At 43.7% G+C, this 23,736-nt stretch overlaps 1 protein-coding gene across 2 annotated transcripts in view; it reads left to right on the top strand.

Annotated features, from left to right (window-relative positions):
• The window catches only part of kst (spectrin beta chain, non-erythrocytic 5 kst), a 161,528-nt gene that overhangs the window by 83,320 nt on the left and 54,472 nt on the right, over positions 1–23,736 (top strand). The window lies entirely within an intron of this gene.

Below are 23,736 nucleotides of genomic sequence, written 5' to 3' on the forward strand. Positions count from 1 at the left end.
GAGTGTGACGAGTATAAGTATCTCGGTGTTTGGCTCGATCAGGATGGAAGGATGGATAGAGCAATTAAGGACAGGATCATCCAGGGCAGGAGAGCCATCGCGATGCTGAACGGGGTGCTCTGGGATCAGAGCATCTCAAAGGCAAACAAGCACCGGATATATGACGCCATCGTTAAAAGTATCGTGCTCTATGGTAGTGAAGTGTGGCCTTTGACGAAAAGAACGCAAGAAATGTTGAGGGCAACTGAAATGGATTTTTGGCGGCGATCTGCCGGCATTTCGAGACGGGACCGTGTCCGTAATGAGAGAATTCGCCAGGTGATGAAGGTTGAGAAAGATATCGTGCACGACGTCATGTCCAGGCAGTTATGCTGGTATGGACATGTGCAAAGAATGTCGGAGGAGAGGTTGCCCAAACAAGTTTTGGATTGGGTACCACCTGGGAAGAGGCGACGGGGACGTCCCGTAAAGGGTTGGCGGCAGGGCGTTGACAAAGAGATGTTGCGGTGTCAGTTGCCCGATAACCTCTGGGAAGACAGGCATATGTGGCGCTTGGGTGTCGTAGAACGCCAGAGTGCGTTATAAAGCGACTTTATATATATAGATTCCAAGGATCCCTAATGAATCCGGAATTTTTAAGAAAAAAAACGGCCAGGGCCCGGAGTGCTACAGCACTACATCACCTCAGCTAATCCGGCCCTCTAACTGCTATACCACACCGCATACTATGCTGCACAATAATACAGGGTGACGATTTCTTAAAAGGTCAGGAAAAATCTAAAAAATCAGAAGAATTATTCCTGACCTCGTAAAAGTCAGGGAACTCGGCTGCAGAACCTTATTTTTTTTTACAGCGTAAAAATTTAATTTTTCTTCAATTTCAAGAGGCTCCATGCTTACAATTTTACGTGAATTGAATGTTTTGGGGGAAAATCATGCCTTAAAACATTTAAAAGTCAGGGAACGTTATAATCAATAAACACTTTGTCAACATCTACAAAACGCGTAATATAGCATGATATCGCATACTGTATTGCACTTAAGTGCATCGCACTATATTTTACTATACTTTTTCATTGCCAGACTATACCAAACCATGCCAAATCCATAGAGTACATAGAGTCGTAATGTAAGTGGGAGAACTGGTGCCATGTTCTGCTCGACGAATTCCGAGCCCGGTGTGCGCCGAGTTCGGGTCGCTTTTTCGATACATTTTCGATCCAAAATGGCGGTGTGGAATACGTGGTAATTCCTATCTCCTTTGTTGTTGTTGTTGTTGTTGTTGTTGTTGTTGTTGTTGTTGTCATCGGATGGCCGGGTACCCGTGTATCGCAAACAATCGATTAAGTATCGAAAAAGTGACCCGGCGTCACACAGGAGTCTCGGAATTCGGGACATGGAAAATGCTTAAAAGTGGCGCCAGCTCTCCCACTTACATTACGACTCTATCTATACTATAAGCTCCAAGACCTCCTAATTTTGCGAAACTGGTGACGCTTAGTTCCAGCGTTCTACCGGGCCGATTTTCATGATTTTTGCGGCTATTGACGGGCAATTGTCTCTAGATAAGCCAACTCTTTTCAGATTTTGAAAATATGGCCCAGGTTTTTTTATATTACGTGGTAAAGTTGCGAATTCTCCCATATAAACAATGTAAATTTATGTGTTTTGTCATAGTTCGTTTGAGCATTCTACTGGGCCGATTTCCATGATTTTTGCGTAAATCGACAGGTAATAGGCTCTAGATGAGCCCGCTCTAATCAGATTTTGGAAAAAGGACCCAGGTTTTTTTAAAATCACGTTATTAAAGTGAGTGAATTTACAGAGTGCTCCGGGACTGCTACCGCTATGCGCGGGAGGATGCGCAGTGGTCGAGGAGGTTGCGCAGTAGGTGTGTAGCCTGCGCATCAGCTCTACACTTATCTACACAAGATTTCCGCCGATTACCTCAAGACGAGCGGTGGCCGAGTCGTCTACGACGTCGGAAGTGTCCACATTGATCAAGGTGTGGGTTCGATCCCCGCCTCCAGAGATACTTAATAATTATCCGATTTAAACAGATCGTTGTTTTACTGTAATATTTCATCAAGCAGTCATTCCAAAACGCGTCCTTTTGACTTCAAAAATTTTTTTTTTCTTTATTCATCAAAACCAAAAATTATTTCATTCTATTAAGTATACCTCATATCGAATTTTTTTAGGGGAAAAATAAAACTAATACTAATAGGAGGGTAAAAATAGGGCCGCGAAGCGGCCCATTGATGGCGCGGAGCGCCTTCGGGGGGTTGGGCCGCGTAGCGGCCAGGGGGCGTAGCCCCCTAGTGTACTCTATGGCCAAACCATACCCATCACCGTACCATAATACCATCCATCAACCAACGTGCATGTTCACCCTTTAAATATATCGTCGTCGGTGTTTAGTCGCGGGACAGAAGCGTGCAGTTATGAAGCCGAGAGACCGTTAATGGCGGCGTCATCCTATCCTCTTCCGATGCACAACGTCATCCTTAAAAGCCCTCCGTCAGATAACACGCTTCCATATCCAGATCGGGATTCGTGTTCGATTTGGGGGGGGGGGGGGGGCTCGAAATATCGAACTGTAAAAATTCATTGGGGGCAGTGACACTCTCACGCGGAGTGAAATACCGGCCGAGAAATTTTTGACGTCGGTTCAAGTTTTTTCAAGAGCAAGGTCAATCCTCCGGTCACCGCTCCGCTGCGCCTCGGCTCGGCGCACAGTGATTCGAGTCAAATTGAGGGGTCGGCCGAACATTTTTTTACTTCAACTGCAAATTTTGGTGTTTATTTCGTCGAGATTTAAACTTTTAAGGGGTGCTTTTTGAAGATAATTTGACGAGATAACCAACGGAATCACTTTCTAAACCTCGACGTTTCATATACACGATGATTCAAGCTTTTAAAGTTCCGGTATATTGTCCCGACTTCCTCCATCAACTGGGTCCACTGTGCGGCGCGCAGGCTCGCATCGCAGCGACTCGATTCCCAACTTAAAACAGCGGTGTCAAATTTATAGGATGAAAATAAGCACAAGGAAGCTCGACCGGTTTTTTCAGCTTGTATTTCACGTGTTCTCATCCTTTTTCGTATGATTCACGTGAATAAAAAACACTGGGATCATGTTCGGTATCGATCGAAGGATTCGGTTTGTCATACAGCACTTTCAAGGAAGGGTGTCTCCTTCAAAGCTTCTTGGATCTTGAGTCCAGACTCCGAAAAAATTTGAGAAGAGAAAGCACGCTGGATTCAATCGGATTTTTTCTTGAATCGAAAACCAAGCGTCTTAATTTAAGCACATTTCTTTTTGATTCAAGCAAAAGTCCAAATGAATCAATATTATTTTTTCTTTAGTTTCTCTCTACAGTTGTAAGAAATCAGAGAACCTGAAGTAGTCCGGTCGGGGAGAACTTGGAAAAGTCGGAAAATTTTCCCCGCCAAGTCTGTAGACACCATGTGAAGTCATTTACGACGAAGAGCACACTACACAATCGTAGATCCAGCTAATGGCGTTTAAGATTTTTTGAAATTTTACTCCTCCATCACTGAATGTCTTGACGAAACGACGGAATAGGTGGCCATTGAAGCGCACGTCTTGCGTGTTGAGACGAGGATTTTCGGATCCCATTTACATTAACTGTGACGAGTAGTGGAGGCGGAGTCCGCGGGGGAGGCGCGCTTGTAAGAAGACGACTGTCACGTGCGCACGATTATCTTCCAAATTGTGACTTATGAGCAACTGAGCAACGAAACGTGGGGCCGGAGACACGGGCTCATTTCGGTGTTCAGTAGTCACCGTTTGTCTCAAACAAAGACGCAAGGACTCAGATTTTCGTGCTCACTGTCCCGTCGGCGTCGTGTCACCTCGGCTGTTATTACACTAACTCCCAAAGAAGAACGTCGTATGAACACCGCGACTCTACCAAACTTTTGCCGGTACTAGAGGGGTCTTCTGGGAAACTCGAGGGTTTTTTGAGGAGTCTGTAAGTCCGGAATTTTCGGAAAGTGTGGAAATAGTACTGATTTTTTAAGGGTGGTCCGGAAGTACCGAGAAAGTGCGGACATTTCTCAAAGAGGTCAGGAATTTTTTTCGTGTTTTTGTCATTTTTGTCGCAGCTAGAAATTGAAATTTTTAAATTTTTCGAAGTACGTCAAATGGAGGTACTGAAAAAGTACTGAATTTTTCTGTTAAGTAGGTACGGCAATTCTTGGGAATGTACTGAAAAAGTACTGTAAAAGCACTGATTTTTGACCAGCCTGTTTTAGTAGACACCCTGCGGGGAACTTTATATGCAATTTAACATGCATCTGAAATTTTCCAAGAGATATTTTTGTAAGGGGCCGTCTCTAAATTACGGAACGCGCTTTTCAGCATTTTTGACCCCCTCCCCATATCCTCTTGTAACGCTTTTGTGACGTAGGATCCTATCGTCTAAAACGTAAAAACATAAGGCGTCAAGCTCACCTCGAACCCCCTCCTCCCTAGAGCGTTACGAAATTTAGGAAAGGTCCTTAACTTACACACACAGGGTATTTTAAGAAAAACGGAATTGGATTTCTGGAGGTCAGCATCACTTTCCAGAAGGGACCGAATCCACAATGAAAGAGTGCGTCAGATCGTGTACGTCGAAAATGCATCGTATTTAACGTCATGACCAAACTGCAAGTCTGGTATGGGCATGTTAACCGCAAGACGGAAGAAAGACAAGCACGGCCGATACATACGATTATTCCAGCTTGCATATATATTAGTCACCTTTTTAATCAAATCGCGAATCGTCGCGAGTATATTTTGACAGGTTTATTATGATACTGGTTATTATTTAAACAGGTCTCGTTTCGTCGCAAGGAAATTGCGGAAGTATTGGCTCCCACACTGGAAGAAAAGGTCTAATGAATCCAGAGTCCAGGCTTTTAAAAAAATTGACAAGAAAAAGTCTCTTGATCCAATCGGATCTTTGTTCCCATCAAGAGCCTAGTCACTTAATTTAACCGTATTTCTCTTCGATTCAAGAAAAAATTCCATTGATTCAAGATTCTTTTCTCTCGCAATTTTCTTGAAGATACTGGACTCTGGATCTTTATAAGACCTTATTTTTTCGATGCACCTTCACTTTTTCAATCAGGCAAAACAACACCCGAGGTGTCAAAATAGTTGCGTGCTCATATTTAACCGCGAGAATGGCGGCGCATTTTCGGGCACGAATTCAATTAAAACTTCTGCGATGCCGACTAGGAATGAGGCTTGGGAGGAGTCGAAGGTCGTGTACCCGAGAGGCGGCTGAAGCTCCAAGTTCATCATTCAACGCGAACGCCGCGCCGCACAGTGGATCGACTCAATTTGAGAGGTCGGACATGAAATTTTTGAATAAAACTGCTAATTTTGATGTTTATTTCGTCACATTTTAAATTTCAAGGGCTGTTTCTAGAAGAAAATTTTACTAGGAAACCAATGGAGATGTTGCATGTGTGAGGAATTTGCGATTTGACTGTTGATTCCTATTAAAAAGTTCGTGAGAAACACGATGGTGCCACTGGTTTTCTCTGAAATCAGCTCCCAAGCTCCAAAAAAGCTCTCAAGTTGAGGCCCAAAATGAGGGATATCCCACGCTATCCTGAGCGTCCACCTCTACATCAAGGCAAACTCTCCATGCAAAGATAGGGAGCAAACACATTGACAGGGCTGCCACTTTATTTGGTGACTCTGAAACTGAAAACACGGCAACCCTGCTAATGTATTTGCTCCCTATCTTTGCATGGAAAGTTAATCTTGATGTAGAGGTGGACTCTCAGGATAGCGTGGAATATCCCCTCCATTTTGGCCTCAACTTGAGAGCTTTTTTGAGCTTTGGGATTTCAGAAAAACCAGTGGCACCATCGTGTTTCTCGCGAACTTGTACCTAAGAATTATTAATCAAATCGCAAATGTCTCACACATGCATCATCTCCATTCAACCACTTTTAGAACCTCTAAATTTTGCATAAACAGAGTTATTGTCGTTTAAAGTTTCCAAATTTTGTCCGACCTCCCCCATCGACTGGATCCACCGTGCGCCGCGCCGGCCGGCGTCCGCTCTTCTATTACGAAGCCAGCCATGAGCATCACATGGGCCGCCGATGTGAAAGTAGAGAACCAGGGCATGCTGACGCACTGACACCGCGACGAGAGACGAGACTCGGAAGTGCCGAACGCACACTTGGCCTGGTCCGCCAATTTCCTCGGCGAGCCTGGTTTGGCATGGACCTGGCCTGCAATCACACTCTGAACGTAGTTTGCACCTCCTTACCTCTTTCCAGACGTGTTCGGCACTCAAAAATGGAATCCCTGCCCGCTGGCCTGGGCGTCTGGCCTAGTGCCTAGTCGACCCAACCGCCAATGAGTCATCCGGACGGCCCAACTCGGATGTCTTAGAGTCGGGATGACTGCGTTAATTGACACGGTGGATCGCCAGCCAATATGGCAAAATACTGGGATAACCGCGGAGACTTTAACGCGGTGAAGAAAAGTTGACGCGCCTACAAACACGAGTGGCTTGACGCATTAAGACAACATTCGTGAAGAAATGTGTGCAGTTGTGCAGCATTTGTTCACTTAAGTTGCACCACCCAGTGGCTAAAGTGGGCAAGCAAAAGATTGAAATTAAATAACATCGTAGAATATTGTATACTGATCTGCATAAAAGTCGCAGCTGTGTATTCCACACAAGAAACACACGCGGTTAATGCCAGCTATAATTTCGCCGCCATTTTGTCTGTAGTCTAATGATGTCACTGATCACAGCACAAAAAATTTCAAAATTTTGAAGAAAACAATACAAATTATAGCGAAATAAATGTTGTTTTAGAACTGGAGAGTAAAAGTGGGATCGAACCCCAGGGAAATGTCATTAAATGTGCTATAGTTCCAATGATTGTTTATCTAGGGATTTTTCACAAAGTTTCCAGTTTTCATCTCTTTCGGGACGTCCGTCAATGTTTCCAAATTCCCAAAAGACCACCACCTTCATCACTTTGGCTTCCCTCAAAGCGGAAATCGGTCTTAGACCCGAACGAAAAATGTCAACATTTTGCGGAAAATAGTTCAAAATATATCAGAAGGATAAAGTTGGAATCGAGCCTCTGGAAAAACTCATTAAGCCTGCTGGTTTTAGTGATTGTTTATTCAGCCGCATTTTCCACAAAATTTCCGATTTTCATCACGTTCGGACGTCTTATCAATGTTTACAAATTCCTCATGGACCACTTCCTCCCGCACTTTTTACCCCTCTACGCAGTTGGTCCTAGCACAGCTTTTGCAGAGGTGAGTTCGGTAGGGGCAGTAGGCGTAATCCAAGTCGAGCGTCCGAGTCCCGCGCCGCGATTCCGCCAGTCTGGGTCTCGACGTGGCCGCTCGCGCCGTTGCCGTTTCTCCCGGGACCGCCGCCCCCAAGCTCCTCCCCCCCCCCCCCCCGTACCCCCTCGTCCCCCGACTTCCAAGTCTCGGTGTCCGATGCGTCCGAACGTGGAGACCTGTTCCATGAGAATCCTCGCGCACCGCTCTTCGGCTCTGGGCTCGCCGCACAGTGGTTCGAACAGGGCGTCTACAAGTTCGGAATTTCCGGAAGGTGTAGAAATAGTACTGATTTTTCAAAGGCAGTCCAGATCCGGAAGTACCGACAAAGTGCGGAAATTCCGCAAGAAGGTCCGGAATTTGCGTCATTTTTGTCGCAATTTGAACGAGAAATTCAAATTTCGTTGTTTGGAGGTACTGAAAAGTACTGAATTTTTCTGTAGAAGAGGTGCTGAATTTCTTGGGAATGTACTAATAAAGCACTGTAAAAGAACTGATGTTCAACCAGTCTGTTTCAGTACACACCCTAGAGTCAGTAGGAGAGGACAGACAAAATTTGGAAACTTTAAACGCTTATAACTACATTTATGCTAAACTTTGACATTCTAAAAGGGGTTCCATTGGTTTCCCCGTAATATTTTCTTCCATTATCACCCCATGAAATTAAAAATGTGACAAAATGAACATGACAATTTGCAGTTTTAGTCAAAAATTTCATGTCCGACCTCTCTGATTGAATCGATCCACTGTGCGCCGATCGCATGAACCTACTCGAAACTCAAGAATGGCACACAACCTCCCGCCATTGCCACTTCGCCGTCCGGAAATCCTCGCGCCGGTGAACTACCGGCCCAAGGAGGGGGTCTCTCCGACAACCCGGTTCGAGTATCCGTAGCGGCATTAAAAATAATGCCGTTAAGTTTTCAACGCAGGCCGACCGCGGCCGAAAGCCCTCAATGAATCAGCTGTTTCGCTGTGGGAATATGAAAGTATTAACATTTCTTGCTCGCCGATTCAGTTGGGGGTGGCATGATTTTCGATAAGGGGGCTTCCGCGGGTGTTCAGGTTACTGCAGGGATGCGGAAAGTTCCTAGCCTACAAATGGAGAATTCGTACGTAAATTTTTATAGCATCATCTGAGAGTGCTTAAACCGCTGATTTTGCAGTATGTATTATGATTTTTCTATAATATGGGAAATAGTGTTAAAATAGATTGAATAAGGCGACAATGCACCGCCTGCGGGCCGATTATTGAAATTTAAACCAGCCCGATAAGACATCGAATTGCGATATATTGCACGGTTAAGATAGGGCTATGTCTTGTCGTAAGCGGCGACATAGAGTCGATGACGTTTCAATAATCGCCCCGCTGGTGACGTCATCTGGCGGCATCATCCCCATTTGAACACATGTATTTTAGCAGATTAGGTTATCTTGTCATATTCCCTCCAAAAATTGTCCAGTTTATAAACCAAGGATATTCTCGCGCTCAGTGCTCTCAGTATACTGAGAGAACTGAGAAACTGGATACTGGAGTTACTGGAAACTATAGTTTCCACCTAATACAGAAAACTTACACTAAAACATTTCAGTCGCTAACTGTCTAATGCTTCAGCCGCTGGCAAGTCGGAACCTCTGAGTGACATCGAGAGAAACAAGAGAACGTTAGTTCAGTAGGACGTTTCCTTCATCCCCGCATATGTCTCAGAGTGACCCACGGTCTCGGTAGATTTGACCAATTTAGTCCTTCAAACTAGAGTACCTTTACAGACAGATTATGGTCCTTCGTATCTTTTTACTGCAGGAAAACTGTGCCGCTTTTTGATTGTTCAACGAGTTTTTAGGCCTCATGATGCTCTTACGGCCGTAAATAAACAAACAAGATGGCGGCTCACCGTAACAATGATAAGAAGCTAAAATTTGACAAAAATTTCAATTACTCGCCAGTAACAATTTAAACTAGCATATCTACGAATAACACATGAAAAACACAGGAAAACACTGTCAAATCGCCTTTCGCCTTAATCACAGGAGGATGTAAGATGTGCATAACCTCAAACTTGCTTGCTGATAGCAGCCATCTTGTTTGTTCATTTACGGTCGTAGGAACATCGTGTCAGCCTATTTGCTAGCGACCATGCAATGAAAAACCGGCACATAAATTGCCGTACTCTGTCTTTAAAGGTACTCTACATCAAACGAGTCCTCTCAGTTGATCCTACCGAACAAAAGTTAATCGAAGTAACTCAAATCAAAAATAAAAGCGGAAGTGATGAACAGTGAACGTCCTTAGGCATCAAAAAACAAAATCCATCAGAGACGGGCACAATTATTCAATTAATCGCTTGTGCAAGAACATAGGAATGAAGCAGAACGACTAACAATTACAATCAGGCGTGGTGGGTCTGGTGCCTCCGCTCTTGCCCGCTCTACTGTCGTGCCAAGGAAGAACGCAGTATGAGCCTTCAGACGTTGCCATATTTCCTTCAATAAACCCCATTCATCGCGAAAATCGTGAATATTTGTCTTCAAATTTTTCAGACTATTGTATTCGCCCTTCAATCTAAAATATCTGAAAATTTCAAGGAAAAATATACAGAACTTTCTTTAAAAATTCATTACTTGTTCGGAGAAGTTTGGCAACCCTCGAATGTTCATACGGCGTTTTTCCTGAGCACAGCAGTCTACTCTTCGTCCCAGTCCTCTCTCGAATTCTTCTCTCTCTAGCCTCTGCTCCTACAGAGATGTTTCGAAGGAAAGATTAACATTCTTGACCTCGGCTGGAGTAAGCTGCTGTAAGCATCTTACTGGGATTTAACGTTGGCTTTGTAAAATTTCAGTTATCGTCACCCATGAAGCACCTTATTAGGTTGGGTACCTTCTTAACTGAGAGGTTTTGTTCTATTTCAAGCACCCTCCATCCCGAGCAATTGCTTTTTTATTATTTTGCTACTAGACATTTCAATTCTAATGAGGCGGGGGCTTTTATTTATCCATTTATTTCCAGAGTAAAGTGATGTTATTTGTGAAATCTGATAAGTACATGCAAATGTTCAGCCCATAGACAAATAATTTAATATGAGAAACATATCCTACATAGTTATTTTTTCCTGACAGCTGTTGGAAAATAACCAAAATGACTTTTGGTCGGTACGACAAGTATAGTTATCGCGGTTGTCGGCCGAAAGAGAGAGGAACATTTTGAAATTTCGATGTTGGAAAAAGGCAGGATGAAAGTTGGAAGTTTCTAAAAAAAATCAAAGCAAATATATAATCATGAAAGAAGAATATCTTTTTTTCGAAACCTTAGAGGAAAGATTTTTAAAAGTCGAGCCACAGCTGCTCTATAATTTTTATATCAAAATTGAATACACGCAAGGTTTTTACAGAATCGTTGACAAAACAGTTGTTTATTTATTTTTTACACAAAGAAAAATAAACGTGACAAATACACCACCTACGATACATTTTCACGAATTGAAAAAAATGCTAGTAGTTTTTGTGGCGATGATTTTAAACTCTTACTTTGCAAACGAATCAAGAAAAATTTAATTCATCGTGGTCTTAGAAAGTGAATGTCCTGCCTCTCCCACTAAACGAGCCAGATTGTTGAGAGATTTCAAATTCAAATCGACGCGCGCTCCAAAACGGTTACTAATCGGTCGGTTCCTAGCTATGATCAATGATCAGGGATACGGCAAATTACACTTCACATCCGACGAGATGTACAATTTCTTCCGTTTTTAGGAACCCTGCGTAGAACCCACTTTGAGTACATGAGCATTGAAACTGCAGCTTCCATTGACTTGTCCCGCGCAGTTTGTCGCCCGAAATGAGCGCAAGATACGGTATTTTATGGGGGTAATCAAACTGGAGATTCAACTCTTTAAATTTCTCCGCCAAGACGAGCCTGTAATGGTTTTATTGGCGACAATAGGCAAATGGACAAGCGCACTGCGCAGCCGGCAGACACTACTGCCGTGCTAAGGAAGAACGCCGTATGAATCTTTAGATGTTGCGAAGTTTCCTTCGATAAAAACCGAAATTACTGGGAAAATTGCGGATATTATTTTCTAAACTTTTCAGACCATTTTTTACGCAATTTAATCTAAAATATCTGAAAATTTCAGGGAAAATATGCATGAATGTTGTCAAAAATCCATGTTTTATCGAGGGCAATTTGGCAACTCACGAATGTTCATACGGCGTTCTTCCTTAGCACGGCAGACTAGACGGGGCGCGAAGTGTGTCATGGCGCCTTTTGGAGCTTTATTCACACTTGAGCCCAGACCGGAAACCAACTTTCCTCGCATTTTCGAGCCGTCGTCAACGCTCAGGCATCACTCTAAGGCGCCAGAATCGATTATTATTGAGCTGTGACTCTGGTTGTAAAATTTCACCGTAAATGAAATTTTGAAATTTTACCCGAAATATTCTATTAAATTTTTGAAAAAATATGACGGACTGTAAATTGAAAATTGAGATCGTTAAGTTAGTTGCTCTTCTAGCTTTGGTCCGAAAGATCAATTTTTCCAAATTTATTTCATCCTGTTGGGACACTACACTAAAACAAAACTTACGGGCCTTTTACACATACTGCCCCTTTCGGGCTCAGAGGCCGAAAGTTCCGGGCGCTGAAGCCGTCGCTTCGATTGCTCTGGTTGCGACGCCTGTAACTTTCGGCCTTTGAGTCCGGAACGCGGAAGGTATGTCTGTACAAAGATAATTTTTCGGTTTGTGCCCCTTTTCCAGAAAGCTCTTTAATAATTGTCCACGAGGAAATATTGAATACACAACAGTTAAAGTTTCCACCTGTCGCCAAGAGGTTAGTGGAGGGTCTCCCTTTGACTCCAGAGTTGTAAGGAGCTGAAACTCCCCTCGAGAGAATCGGATTTTTTTTTGTCATTTAGCTAATCTTTATTGCACTTAGGAGAATTCTAGCTTGGAAAATATTCATCGAAAGTTGGATGAGGTGCCATGAAAAATGGTTTGTCTCGCACTAAAAAAAAAATCTCGGTGTATTTACTAGAAAAAGGGTAAAATTACCAAGAATTTAGGGTTCTATTTGATCCCAATTTTTTCTTGGTAAAATTACCATTTACGGAATTGGTAATTTTACCGAGAAATCTCGGTAAAATTATTGAGCTTTCTCGGTAATTTTACTGGACCTTGGTAAAAACGCCAATATTTTTATCGACTGTGGTAGAATTACCGAAATAAAATGGCAAAGTTACCGGGAATTGATTACCAATAAAAGTGGTATTCTTACCTGGGAAAAACAGTAAAAAGACCGGTTTTTAGGTAAGCTTACCAGTCTCTCTTGGTAAAATTACCAATAATTGGTAAAAAAAGTGAGATGGTAAAGGTACCAACGGACCTTGGTAAAAACGCCGAGAATTTTTTTTCAGTGCGTGCTCCGGCAACAGAGCTTGGAGAAAAGGCGGCCCCTGATTGTTGGCCGCGGCGAGCACAATAAACTTTGCAAGTTTACAGTTCAGGCGTGGTGCGCGGGGAGCCGGTGCCTCGCCCCGCTTCAATGAAAAGAAAGTGCGCGACGATTGGATTTCTGTTTCTGTTGCTGTTATCGCGGGCATTCAACTTACGCGCCGCCGCCGCCGCCGCCTCGCAGAAAGGGATGGAAGCATCAATCATACGTCCCGTGACTCGAGCTTTTCAATTGAATCCAAACAATGCATTCTTGTTCGACTCCGGAAGCAACAGTTGGTTATTAAATTCTCGGCGTTTTTACCAGGGTCCGTTGGTACCTTTACCATCTCACTTTTTTCACCAATTATTGATGATTTTACCAATACAGACTGGTAAGCTTACCTAAAAAACGGTATTTTTACTGTTTTCTTCAGGTAAGAATACCACTTTTATTGGTAAGCAATTCCCGGTAGCTTTGCCATTTTATCTCGGTAATTCTACCACAGTCGATAAAAAATATTGTTGTTTTTACCAAGGTCCAGTAAAATTACCGAGAAAGTTCAATAATTTTACCGAGATTATCGGTAAAATTACCAATTCCATAAATGGTAATTTTACCAAGAAAAAACTAGGATTAAATAGAACCGTGAATTCTTGGTAATTTTACCCTTTTCTCAGTAGATACACCAATATTTTTTTTTCAGTGTGAGGGTATCGGGCTTTAAAGGAGATCCTACTCGTCACAGGCATCGAAGCGGAAACTTTCCCGCTCCGGGGAAAGCTCTCGGCTGAGATCTACTCTCCTCAGAGTGTCCATCGGTCCGGAAAGTCCCGAAAGTCCGGAAATAGTGCTGATTTTCAAGAGGCGGTCCGGAAGTACCGAAAAAGTACGGAAATTCCGCAAGAAGGTGCGGAAAAATTGCGATTTTGCAGCCACAGCATGTTCTGGCTAGCAATGAGCTCCGACTGTCGCGATTCTTCGTGGAATTCGAATTTTTGCGAATTTTGTTACTTACAGGTACTGGAAAAGTACTAAATTTTTCCATCGAGGAGGTCCTGAATTTTTTGTCAATTGGTCCCAGGTTCGAATTCCAGTGGTGGCGACGGATTCTCACGGGATTGACGAGTGGATCTGCTTGAACAGATCCTTCTCCGTCCTGATCCCTGAAAATTTGAAAGGTCTGAAGCATGCATGCGTCGTATGTCTGTACCAACCGCCCAGCGGGTTGTTCGGTGCGACCGGTGGTTTCTAGTTCTTCTAGTCGTAGGATTGCCGCGATCTACGGATCTCTTATAGACTAGGCGTTTCTTGGACCCCTGGTTTGACTACGTTAGGCATAATAGATTTTTTGCACTGCGAGCCGATTATAGAAATTGATAGACAGAGCTATAGACAAAGAAGACGAAAGTAACATGGAGGGATCCACCTACCGGTGGAAACGGGTGGTTGCAATGGACAAAGGAGGTAGGCAATAGACTAACTAACGTCAACCGGGCTCCATAGTTAGTCCATCATTTACTCCTGTAGTCCATAAAAACCACCCATTTTAGCCAATAGGATCGCTCCATACTCCCTACGTCTTCTTTGTCCACAGCTTTATCTATCAATTTCAATAATCAGCCCGCTGGCACCGCTCAGTATGAATTCTCACATCCGGCCCGGTCCTACCGCACACAGACGCAAAGAGGGTGTCAAAATGGTGAATGCAGTTAGTGTCAGTACGACCATCAACCTGCCATTCCCTCTCCATCGCCTCACCGACAGAAAGGCATTACCGTTCTTTGATATGAGCCCCATCGTCCATATGCGTCCATGCTATCTAGGGCTCACGTGAGAACGGAATTACGGCCGTGCGTCAGCTGACCGACGCGACGTCGTCGTGTCCAGCCTGCTGCACTGCGGTGACGGGAGACGACGACGTCACGACGTGGCGGGAATGGAGACTTTCCAAAGTGACTCGTGGATTCCTGCCATGTTTTCTTCGTCGCGAATGACACGCGTGACTCGCAACAGTCCAACGCATACATGCACCAGCGTTGCCGTTCATCGCGTCATTCTCGTCGCTTCCCGCGGGGAATCCGAAGGGACCCGGGTGAAACCGGCAGCTTCGTGCATGACCAACGTGGCCGGTCAGACTGACCACCACGCTCAGCCTCTGCTGCGCTCTGTGATTTCGTAGCTTGGAAAATGCGCATGCGGCACGGATGAACCGTACGGTTTTGTCGGACGCACGTTGTGTGCGATGGACTCGGGAAAATGGTCTTCGGGTCGATCACGAAGCGCACATCACATGCCGAAAATAGGAGCTCAAAATGGAGGTCATCGACGCATCGATGGATGTTGCCGCGAGATTCCGGGCGAAATTTGCGCGGTCCACGTAGAGTCCCATTATACTGAGAGTCAAGACAATTTGAATCCATTTCTGATTGGTTCCCGTATTTTAGGCCTCCACAGTGTCACAAACGGGAATAAAGATTACATTTTCACCAATTGCAAAGATTATAATCTGGAATGGACCAGGGAATTACGGGTTCGGCAAGGAACAAACGGAATGAGAGGAGGAACGGAGAAAGGCATTTGAGAATGGGCCGATCAAAGATTACGAAAAACGTTCAATTTCTGTAATCTTTATTCCCGTTTGTGACATCCATGAGCCGAATTGTCTTGACTCTCAGTATAAAGGGACTCTAGGTCCACGCAATTTTCACCAATCTTTGATGAGTCGGCACTCAACACTGGAAAAAAAGCACGTTGGATCTAGAGTCCAGACTCTTAAAAACATTGACAAGAAAAAATACTCTTGATTCAATCAGATTTTTGCTTAGATTAAAAGGAAATCCGCTCAAATTAAGAGGCTTGGTTCTTGATTTAAGCAAAAATCCGATTGAATCAAGAGTATTTTTTCGTGTCGATGTTTTTAAGAGTCTGGATTTTAGATCCAATGTGTTTGTTTTTTTTCCAGTGAACAGCTCTCTGTTTATATGACCTGATCCTGTAATTTTTGAGTACAGAGAAGGGGTTGCGATTCGGGCCGAAATCGGCCACTCCACGGAATCGGAAATTGGTTTAATATTTGGCAGGTGACAATGCATATTTAACCGAAATAGTTCTTTCTCTAAGTTTCCTTGTCTCTAAATTGGACGTATTTCTGTCAAACGGAACTAAGCGCCATCGGGGGAGGAAGGTAGAGGGTGGCTTGGATTGGCGGCGAAGCAGAGCGTCAGGCTCATTCCGTCTTTTACACTCGCAATGCTTTTCCATGGCGCTTAGTTCCGTTTGACAGAACGCGCTATCCGGCACTCTAAATTCCTCAAAAGGAACTCAAATTGGCGCTTAGTTCCGTTTGACAGAAATACGTCCAATTTTACATATTCAAGACTAGAGGATTGTAAATTGCTGATAACTTCTAATTGCCTCCGGTGTATCTATCTATTTGTATGAGTTATTCAGGGAATAGACAGCAAATTCCTGAGGAAAATTGCAATTTTTCTTTAAAAAAAAAAAAAAAAAAAAAAAAAAAATCGCCAAGGGCCCTGCCTCGCAACTAGCGAAACGAACGGAATGTGTCGAGCAACGCGGGTCGGAAAAGCCCTTCTCTATTCTCCTTGAGAATGCAGTGCTGGCAATTATGCATCGTCATTAAATCAGCAATTCGCCCAGGCACGAATGTATTTTCCAGTGATATTTTCGTGGAATTTTGATTACCCGCTCGGTGGATCGGATGATCTATCGTGCCGAGCTATGAAAAAACACCGTATGTACTTTCGGACGTTGTCATATCTCTTTTTATAAAAAAAAAACGAATTTTCTAAGAAGTTAATTCATATTTTTACTGTGATTGTCTGGAGTATTTAGTTCGCACTTTAATGTGAACGAGGTGTCAATTTTCGAGAAGCCATTGAAAAGCTGGAAAAGTCAGATAATGTCGCCTAACCCTGAAAATTCCGATTGGAATTTCGTCAAGCAACCTTAAAATTTCTTTTTTTTTTTTATCCGAAAAATATAATTATTTTCTATCACACCCACACGCAGTATCGATGAAAATTAGATCCTCTACCTCTAAGTTCTCGGATGTCAATTTGTTCTCACCATCGACCTCCCTCACGATTGGACTTTAAGACGTACGCAGCATGGTGTCAATAAATAATTTACCCAATTTTTCCTGACACCATGATCACTCAAAAATAATATTGTGTCAACAAAACCTAAAACATCTTTTAATTTGCAACTCTTGCTTTACGTGTGTCGTTAAGTCTTACCTGACCCAGTGCCGGATTTACTTACTTGCCGCCCATGGGCCGCATGTATTTTGCCGCCCCCTTCTCATTCGTTTTGAAACATCAATAAAAACCATCAAGTGAACGTGCCGGAGGGGGAGGGGCTCATAAGACGCGTTTACCTACTCGTGTTGGGCACATTTTTTGCGAGAGCCCTGTCAACACTATACTAGCAAAAGTTCACGGAACTTGGCGCGATAGTTACGTTCCGTAAACCTATCTCTGTGTGGCCCTTCCAGGGCCTTCCATTTAAGTGTATGAAATTAACGACAAAATAATTACAGAACAAACATAAATGTGCTTTAATGATCTTAACTTCCGACGCCGGCCGCGCCGCGTTGACCGCTCTGTGTTTGGCGCAATGCGTGAAGTATTCCTACAGTTTTGTATGCGCTATGCGTTTCATGCCGACTGCTGCTGCACGCACTGTTTTTGACGCAATGCGTGAAGTATTCACGCAGTCTTGTAGGCGCTATGCGTTTCACGCCGCCCGCTGCTGACCGCAGCGACCGCATTGTCTTTGACGCAATGCGTGAAGTATTCATGCAGTCTTGTAGGCGCTAATATGTGTTACATGCCGACCGCCGCGCCGCGCTGAGGGTTTCTCCGTTTCCTCTCAAGTTCTCGTCATCATTGCTCTCTGCGCCGCGCCGTTCTAGACCAAATTCCGTGTTCGGTTTCTCTCCTAGTCTTAACTCGACTATTAAAGGTGCTGTCTCTCGTATCACAGAAAGACGAAAAAATTAGAAATATACTCTCAGGAAATGAGAGATTTTGTCACCTTTTCTCGTTTGTAATTTTTTTTCTGACTCCGAATTTTCTTTACAGTTACATTTAATAAAATTGCAAAATTTGCCGCCCCCTAAATTTGCCGCCATGGGCCGTAGCCCATGTGGCCACCCCCTAAGTCCGGCCCTGACCTGACCTATTTTGAGCTAACCTACTTACACGTGACCCAAACCTCTCCTGGATACTATTTTTTTGGTTATACTTGTGAGGAAGTTATTTTTTTTTGATACTGTGATCGTTGACTCCGTCATCAGATTTTGGGTTTGTTGACACCATGCACATTGCACATCCCTTTAGGAATTACGTCCTTCTTGGAACGAACCGATCACAATCGCTTCTGGATCCGCGTGGCAGCGGAGCTCGAAGACTGCATCTCCTGGGAACGGGCGCGCAGGCCAGGCCGTTTTTGCTCGGCGGCGGCGCGGCTGCTGCGACAATAATTAAAAATCGTTTTATGAGCCGTGACTCCGGCGGTCTAGCTTTGGAGGTCGTCTAATTTCTTTTTTGTGCTTTTCCTCCGCCGCGCCGCGCCGCGACCTACGTGCACCTCGTTCCGCGCGCCGCCGCCACCGTTTTTGTGTCAACTTTCTCATCCTCGTCCTCAGCTTTGGATCAGATTACTACATCTACCGTTCCTTCATCCCATCGCCGTTATCATAAACGTCGTATGACCATCCGAACGTTGTCAAATTTCTCCTGATAGAACATGCTTCAAGTTATCAATATTTTTCTGTGAAATTTTCATGCATGCTGGAATAAATTGTGAGTGATATTCCTCGAAAAATGCGATGAAAAATGTTTACATCTTTAGCAGAAAATTCGTTATTTATCCGACGAAATTTGACAACGTCTGGCTGTTCATACGGCGTTTCCTCTAAGCATGGCCGTATCGGTCTGTAGGACAGATACGTGCCGTCATATCTAACTGTCGTAAAGCGAATTAAGGAGAGGAAAATACATCAGAGGCCAGAGGCCAGTAGCGTACTAACAATGTAAATGGATAAGAAGAAAGTTTGTCTCTTTTTTTTCTTGCTATCAAGAGCTTGGAGCCCCCTCTAGTTCTGAGTTAACTTTGCGGCCTTTGTCTTAAACGACGCACGACGCTAGACAAACAGCCACAGCACTTGGTTAGTTGGTTAGGACAAACCCCTGCTCTAGACCTTTCAAATTTTCGGGGATTGAGGCCGAATGGAGACTTTTCTGCAGATCCGCTCTTCCGTTCCTTGAAAATTTGTCGCCATCACCGGGATTCGAACTGGGGACTTTTTGGTTTAGAGTTAGACGCGCTGACCACCAGGTCAACCTGGACGGCTAAGAAGTTAGTTAATTATTTTGCTTCCTCCAGGAAGCAACAGATTTGCTTTAAAACCAACCCCAGAATAGTGCAAACGAAGAACCTTCGGTCATTTTCACATTGAGGTTTAGAGAAGGATCAAGCTTTCTTCCTCTTTACCTTAGTGGACGAAATTTTTTAAACAATTTTCATCAGCCTCATTAGAAACCCCAAGAAGAAAAAAATCGGAGTCGAGGAAGTATTTTCCTGAGATAGGGGCGTCAGCGAATGGATCACCCAGTCATTGGACCGTCTTATCCGGTGTTTTACGGACTATCAGGCCAGGATCTACAAGAATAGGGAATCGCGGTAATAACTCATCTTTATGCGCCTTATCGTCGCATTTAACGAGCATCGGGAATTGTGATTTTCCGTCTTGCAGCCTTGAGGCAAAGCACCGGGCCAGAGCCATCATCATAATGCACCGTGAAACCTCTTCAAATTTCCCTCCGCCAGTCGAATCAGTCGATGCTAAAACCCAACGAATGCATCGCCTATTGAACCTCAAGCTCCATCAAAAGGCACATAACGTGGGGCTCATGAGATTATTGGACACGTTAGATTTTGGTTCGCGGGATTTTTTCCGGCCGGCAAATCAGGCATAACACGCCGGCCGGCGAGCACTTGTCATTCTAATGTGAAGGTGCTCTGAAGTTCAAGAGGCAAAAAAGATACGAGAACGCAGCTCCTTGACGATGCGATGGGCGCAGCGAAGTGCCCGCTGCCCGGTGCGTTTATTTTCAAGGCCGCGCCGTTTTCTATGGGGCCATCTATAGGAGAGGTGAGCCATTTGTTTGCTAATGCGACCATCGCTCCATGCCTGGTGTCGGAGGAAATTGCTTCCAAGATCGCGGATTTTGCGGTTTTCTTCGATCTTGTCCCGGATCACCGCTTGCGCGGTTATTCTGCTATCACTAAAACCAGGGTTGCCACAGTCAGGGAAAACCGGGCAGTGTCAGAGAATTTTAAAAAGTCAGGAAAACCGGGAAATGTCAAGGAAAATGACGAAAATGTCAGGGAAAATTTGTTAAATCACCTTCATTTGCTTTCCAGAATGGGTTTGAGGTTTCGAACAACAAATTTTGCCTAAAAACTATTTTCGATTATGTCTTCTTAACCATCCGTTACATCTTCATTTGTCAGGGAATTTCACCAAAATGTGTCAGGGAAATCAGGAAAACGTCGGAGAGATTCATTTTCTAAATTCTGTGGCAATACCCCGATTCCAAGGTTGCAAAACTTACTAAAACAATTCAATTTTCTACGAGGATAGACCTGCACAATTTTCATCGAAAATTTTTCCCGGGACAGAAGAAAAATTAGTGCAAAGTTCCGTCAGAATCTCTCGGAATCTCCCGGTAAAAATGCATAATTTGCGCCAAAAAATCTGGCAACATTGAAACGTAGTCACGGCTTTTCGCCAGGAAAACCGCGAGTTCTGTGCCATTTTTTTGAAGGGAGTAAATCATTATCTGCGTCATCGGGAGATTCGACAACGCAGAGATACGTGGCGGCGATAATTTTTCGCACGTGATGAGTCTCGGAGGATGCGGGGCGTTGCATTGCGCTTATTGTTTATTTCCTATGCACAAACTGCATGAATGGACTAAGACGGAAGAACCGGAGAGCCGTAGCGTGCCCGGGGCACGGGGCACGAGTTTCCGCCGGAAAAGGCCGATTTTGGTCCGGTATCCGTATCGTCGTCGCCTCCGAAGAAAATGCACGGACAATCCCTCGCGGACAACCGGTAACCGGTGTGCAGAAACCAGCAACGATCCTAGTTTACATCAATCTCTCTTTCGTGTAAATCACTGTTCATTGGGTCAGTGGGTTAGCCCAGAAATTAGTCCTCGTGAAGAGTAAACTTCATCTGTGCTGCACTCATAGTGTACCTAGAGTCGTAATGTAAATGGGAGAGCGGGCGCCGTGTCCTGCTTTCCTGCTTTACGAGTTCCGAGCCCGGTGTGCGCCGATTTTCGGTCACTTTTTCGATACATGTTCGACCCAAAATGGTGATGTGGAATAGTGCCGTGCTAAGGAAGAACGCCGTATGATCCGTCAGACGTTGCCAAATTTCCTTTGATAAAAAGCGAATTTCCTGGTAAACTTATGAATATTTTCCTTCCAATGTTTAAGATTATTTTGCTCGCAATTTTACCTAAAGTTCCTGAAAATTTCAAGGAAAAATATTCATAACTTCCCTTGAAAATGAACATTTTATCGAATGAAATTTGGCAACTCTCGAATGTTCATACGGCGTTCTTCCTTAGCACGCAGTTCGAATGAATTGGCAACTCTCGAATGTTCATACGGCGTTCTTCCTTAGCACGGCAGAATACGTGGCAGTTCCTATTTTCTTTGTTTACATCGGATGGCCGGGTGCCCGTGTATCGAAAACAATCGAGCAGTATCAAAAACATTCGATCATGTATCGAAAAAGTGACCCGGCGTCACACAGGAGTCTCGGAATTTGGGACGTAGATGCTTAAAAGTGGCGCTGCCATCCCAATTTCATTACGACTTCATGCACTCTATGGCTGCCCTGAGCACAGTCCCTACTGCCGTGTGAAGGAAGAACGCCGTATGAGCCATCAAGTGTTGCCAAATCTCCTGCGTCAACAGGAAATTTCATTCTCAGGAAAATGTGTGAATATTTCTCTTCCGATGTTTCATCCCAGAATTTTTTTCGTAATTTAATCTAAAAAGCCTGAAAATTTCAAGGAAAAATATTCATGGTTTACTTCAAAAATAGATTTTTCTGTGAGGAAATTCGGCAACATTCGAATGCTCATACGACGTTTTTACTCGACACGGCAGAGCACGTAATTACAAGCGCAATCTCGCTTCTCAGACGAAGGAACGTAACTTCATTCTATAAGGTCGCAAAATATACTCATAACCAATCAATGCTTATCGGTTTATGATTCTGCAATTTCTGTCCTAGATTTTGATGATTTTTTCATACGCTTAGAAAAAAAACCAGTGCAATTTTCGGCCAAAAACTTTCAACAATTTTTTAGTGAAATTACGGTTTGCGAAAAAGTAATTTGCAATTTGAAAAGAAGTAGCGCTCTTTCATCGGGGAAATGCGCATGCCATTTGGGTTAAAATCAGAATCCACGGGTTTGGAGAAGCAAAATAATGCCCCAAAAAATGAACTATCAACGGGTGGAAAATAATGATGAATATGAGATCGGTCCATGAGACGCCATGCAATCTGGCTATCGTTTAAGTCGACTTCTCTGAAGATCTTTTTTTCATCGAAACTGCACTGTTTTCTCAACAGATTGAGCCAAATTTTTTTATAAAAAGTTCTTAAAACGAAAGATTTTATCCATATCTATTGATTGTGAGAGCAAAATATTGAACTGAAGTCTGCAGCTCTAACTCAAATAGAAGTAGTGTCTGACTTTATCTTAAGAACACACAATTAATTTTATACCCTAATCATTTGCCCTCATCTCTCCTTAGTTATCACTTTACATAACTCCATCATAAAACTCTATTTCGATAACGTTTTATCAACTTGCCGCATCTTTTATCGAACGGTATTGAAGCACTCCTCATCTTTATTCGTCGACCGGCAGTTAAGTATCCTCGTTGAAGGTTAGGCCTTATTCAGGTCTTTCATCGCAAACCCTCAACAATCCTATAAATGTGATTATACAAAGGTGATACGCAATACAATACAATGGTGAAATACTTTCACAACAAAAGCAGCAGGGTTTCCGACGGCCAAGAAATCCTGGGAGGCCCCGAAAAATCAGGAACTACATTCGGGAAAAGTCAGGGAATTTGGCGAGTACCGCATCGGCTAAGCGATTGTAGCCATCCGTATGAGTTCTTTCCCTCTTTGAAATTTGAATCCGTAGACATGTCAATTTGGTCCAAGTCAATTTAGTCTCGCGTAATTTTCGTTTAAAGAAAAAAAAAAAATCCCAGTGCAAGTTTTGTCCAGAGGTCTAGAAAAAGCATGACAAAAAGGACCTTAAGGGAAAGCAAGAGAATACGGAAATTTTGGTGGCAGGTCGAAAAAGCAATACAAGTCAGCACATCTAAGTAGGAAATGGTGACATCATGGAAACCCTGATTTAGGCACAACAAGAGGGATAATTTAGACAGAAATATACGTGCTTGATTCTTTTGGCTTCGTTCGATTGTCGAAGAAATACTTGCGAGGGCTTTCCTAATATGGTCCATAATACAAGGAAATTTATGTAGAGACCCTATCAAGCATCGTATGCGAAAATGACGAATGGTCCATGCAAATGCATTACTCACCCGTCTTATTTTTTAACATGTAAGGCTTCATGTAGCACTGCAGTCATTTTTAGTGAGCCATCTGCACCCAATCCGTCTGCGTCTTAGCAGCCGTCTTGTCGACATGTGAATGTGACACTCACACCCATGCAAAGTGGTCATCGGGTTACCAGACGAGCTTCGTGATGCCATGTTTCCAGGAAAAATTTCACAGCTGTTCCCTTTCAATGACCTATGCCGTATTCTGCGCATTTTTTTTTTTTTTTTTGCAATTTTTGTCAACTCAGCGTTTGCGGTTTCTCGC

This window comes from Bemisia tabaci, chromosome 5 (assembly GCF_918797505.1).
Source record: "Bemisia tabaci chromosome 5, PGI_BMITA_v3".
Classification (NCBI taxonomy): Eukaryota; Metazoa; Arthropoda; class Insecta; order Hemiptera; family Aleyrodidae; genus Bemisia; species Bemisia tabaci.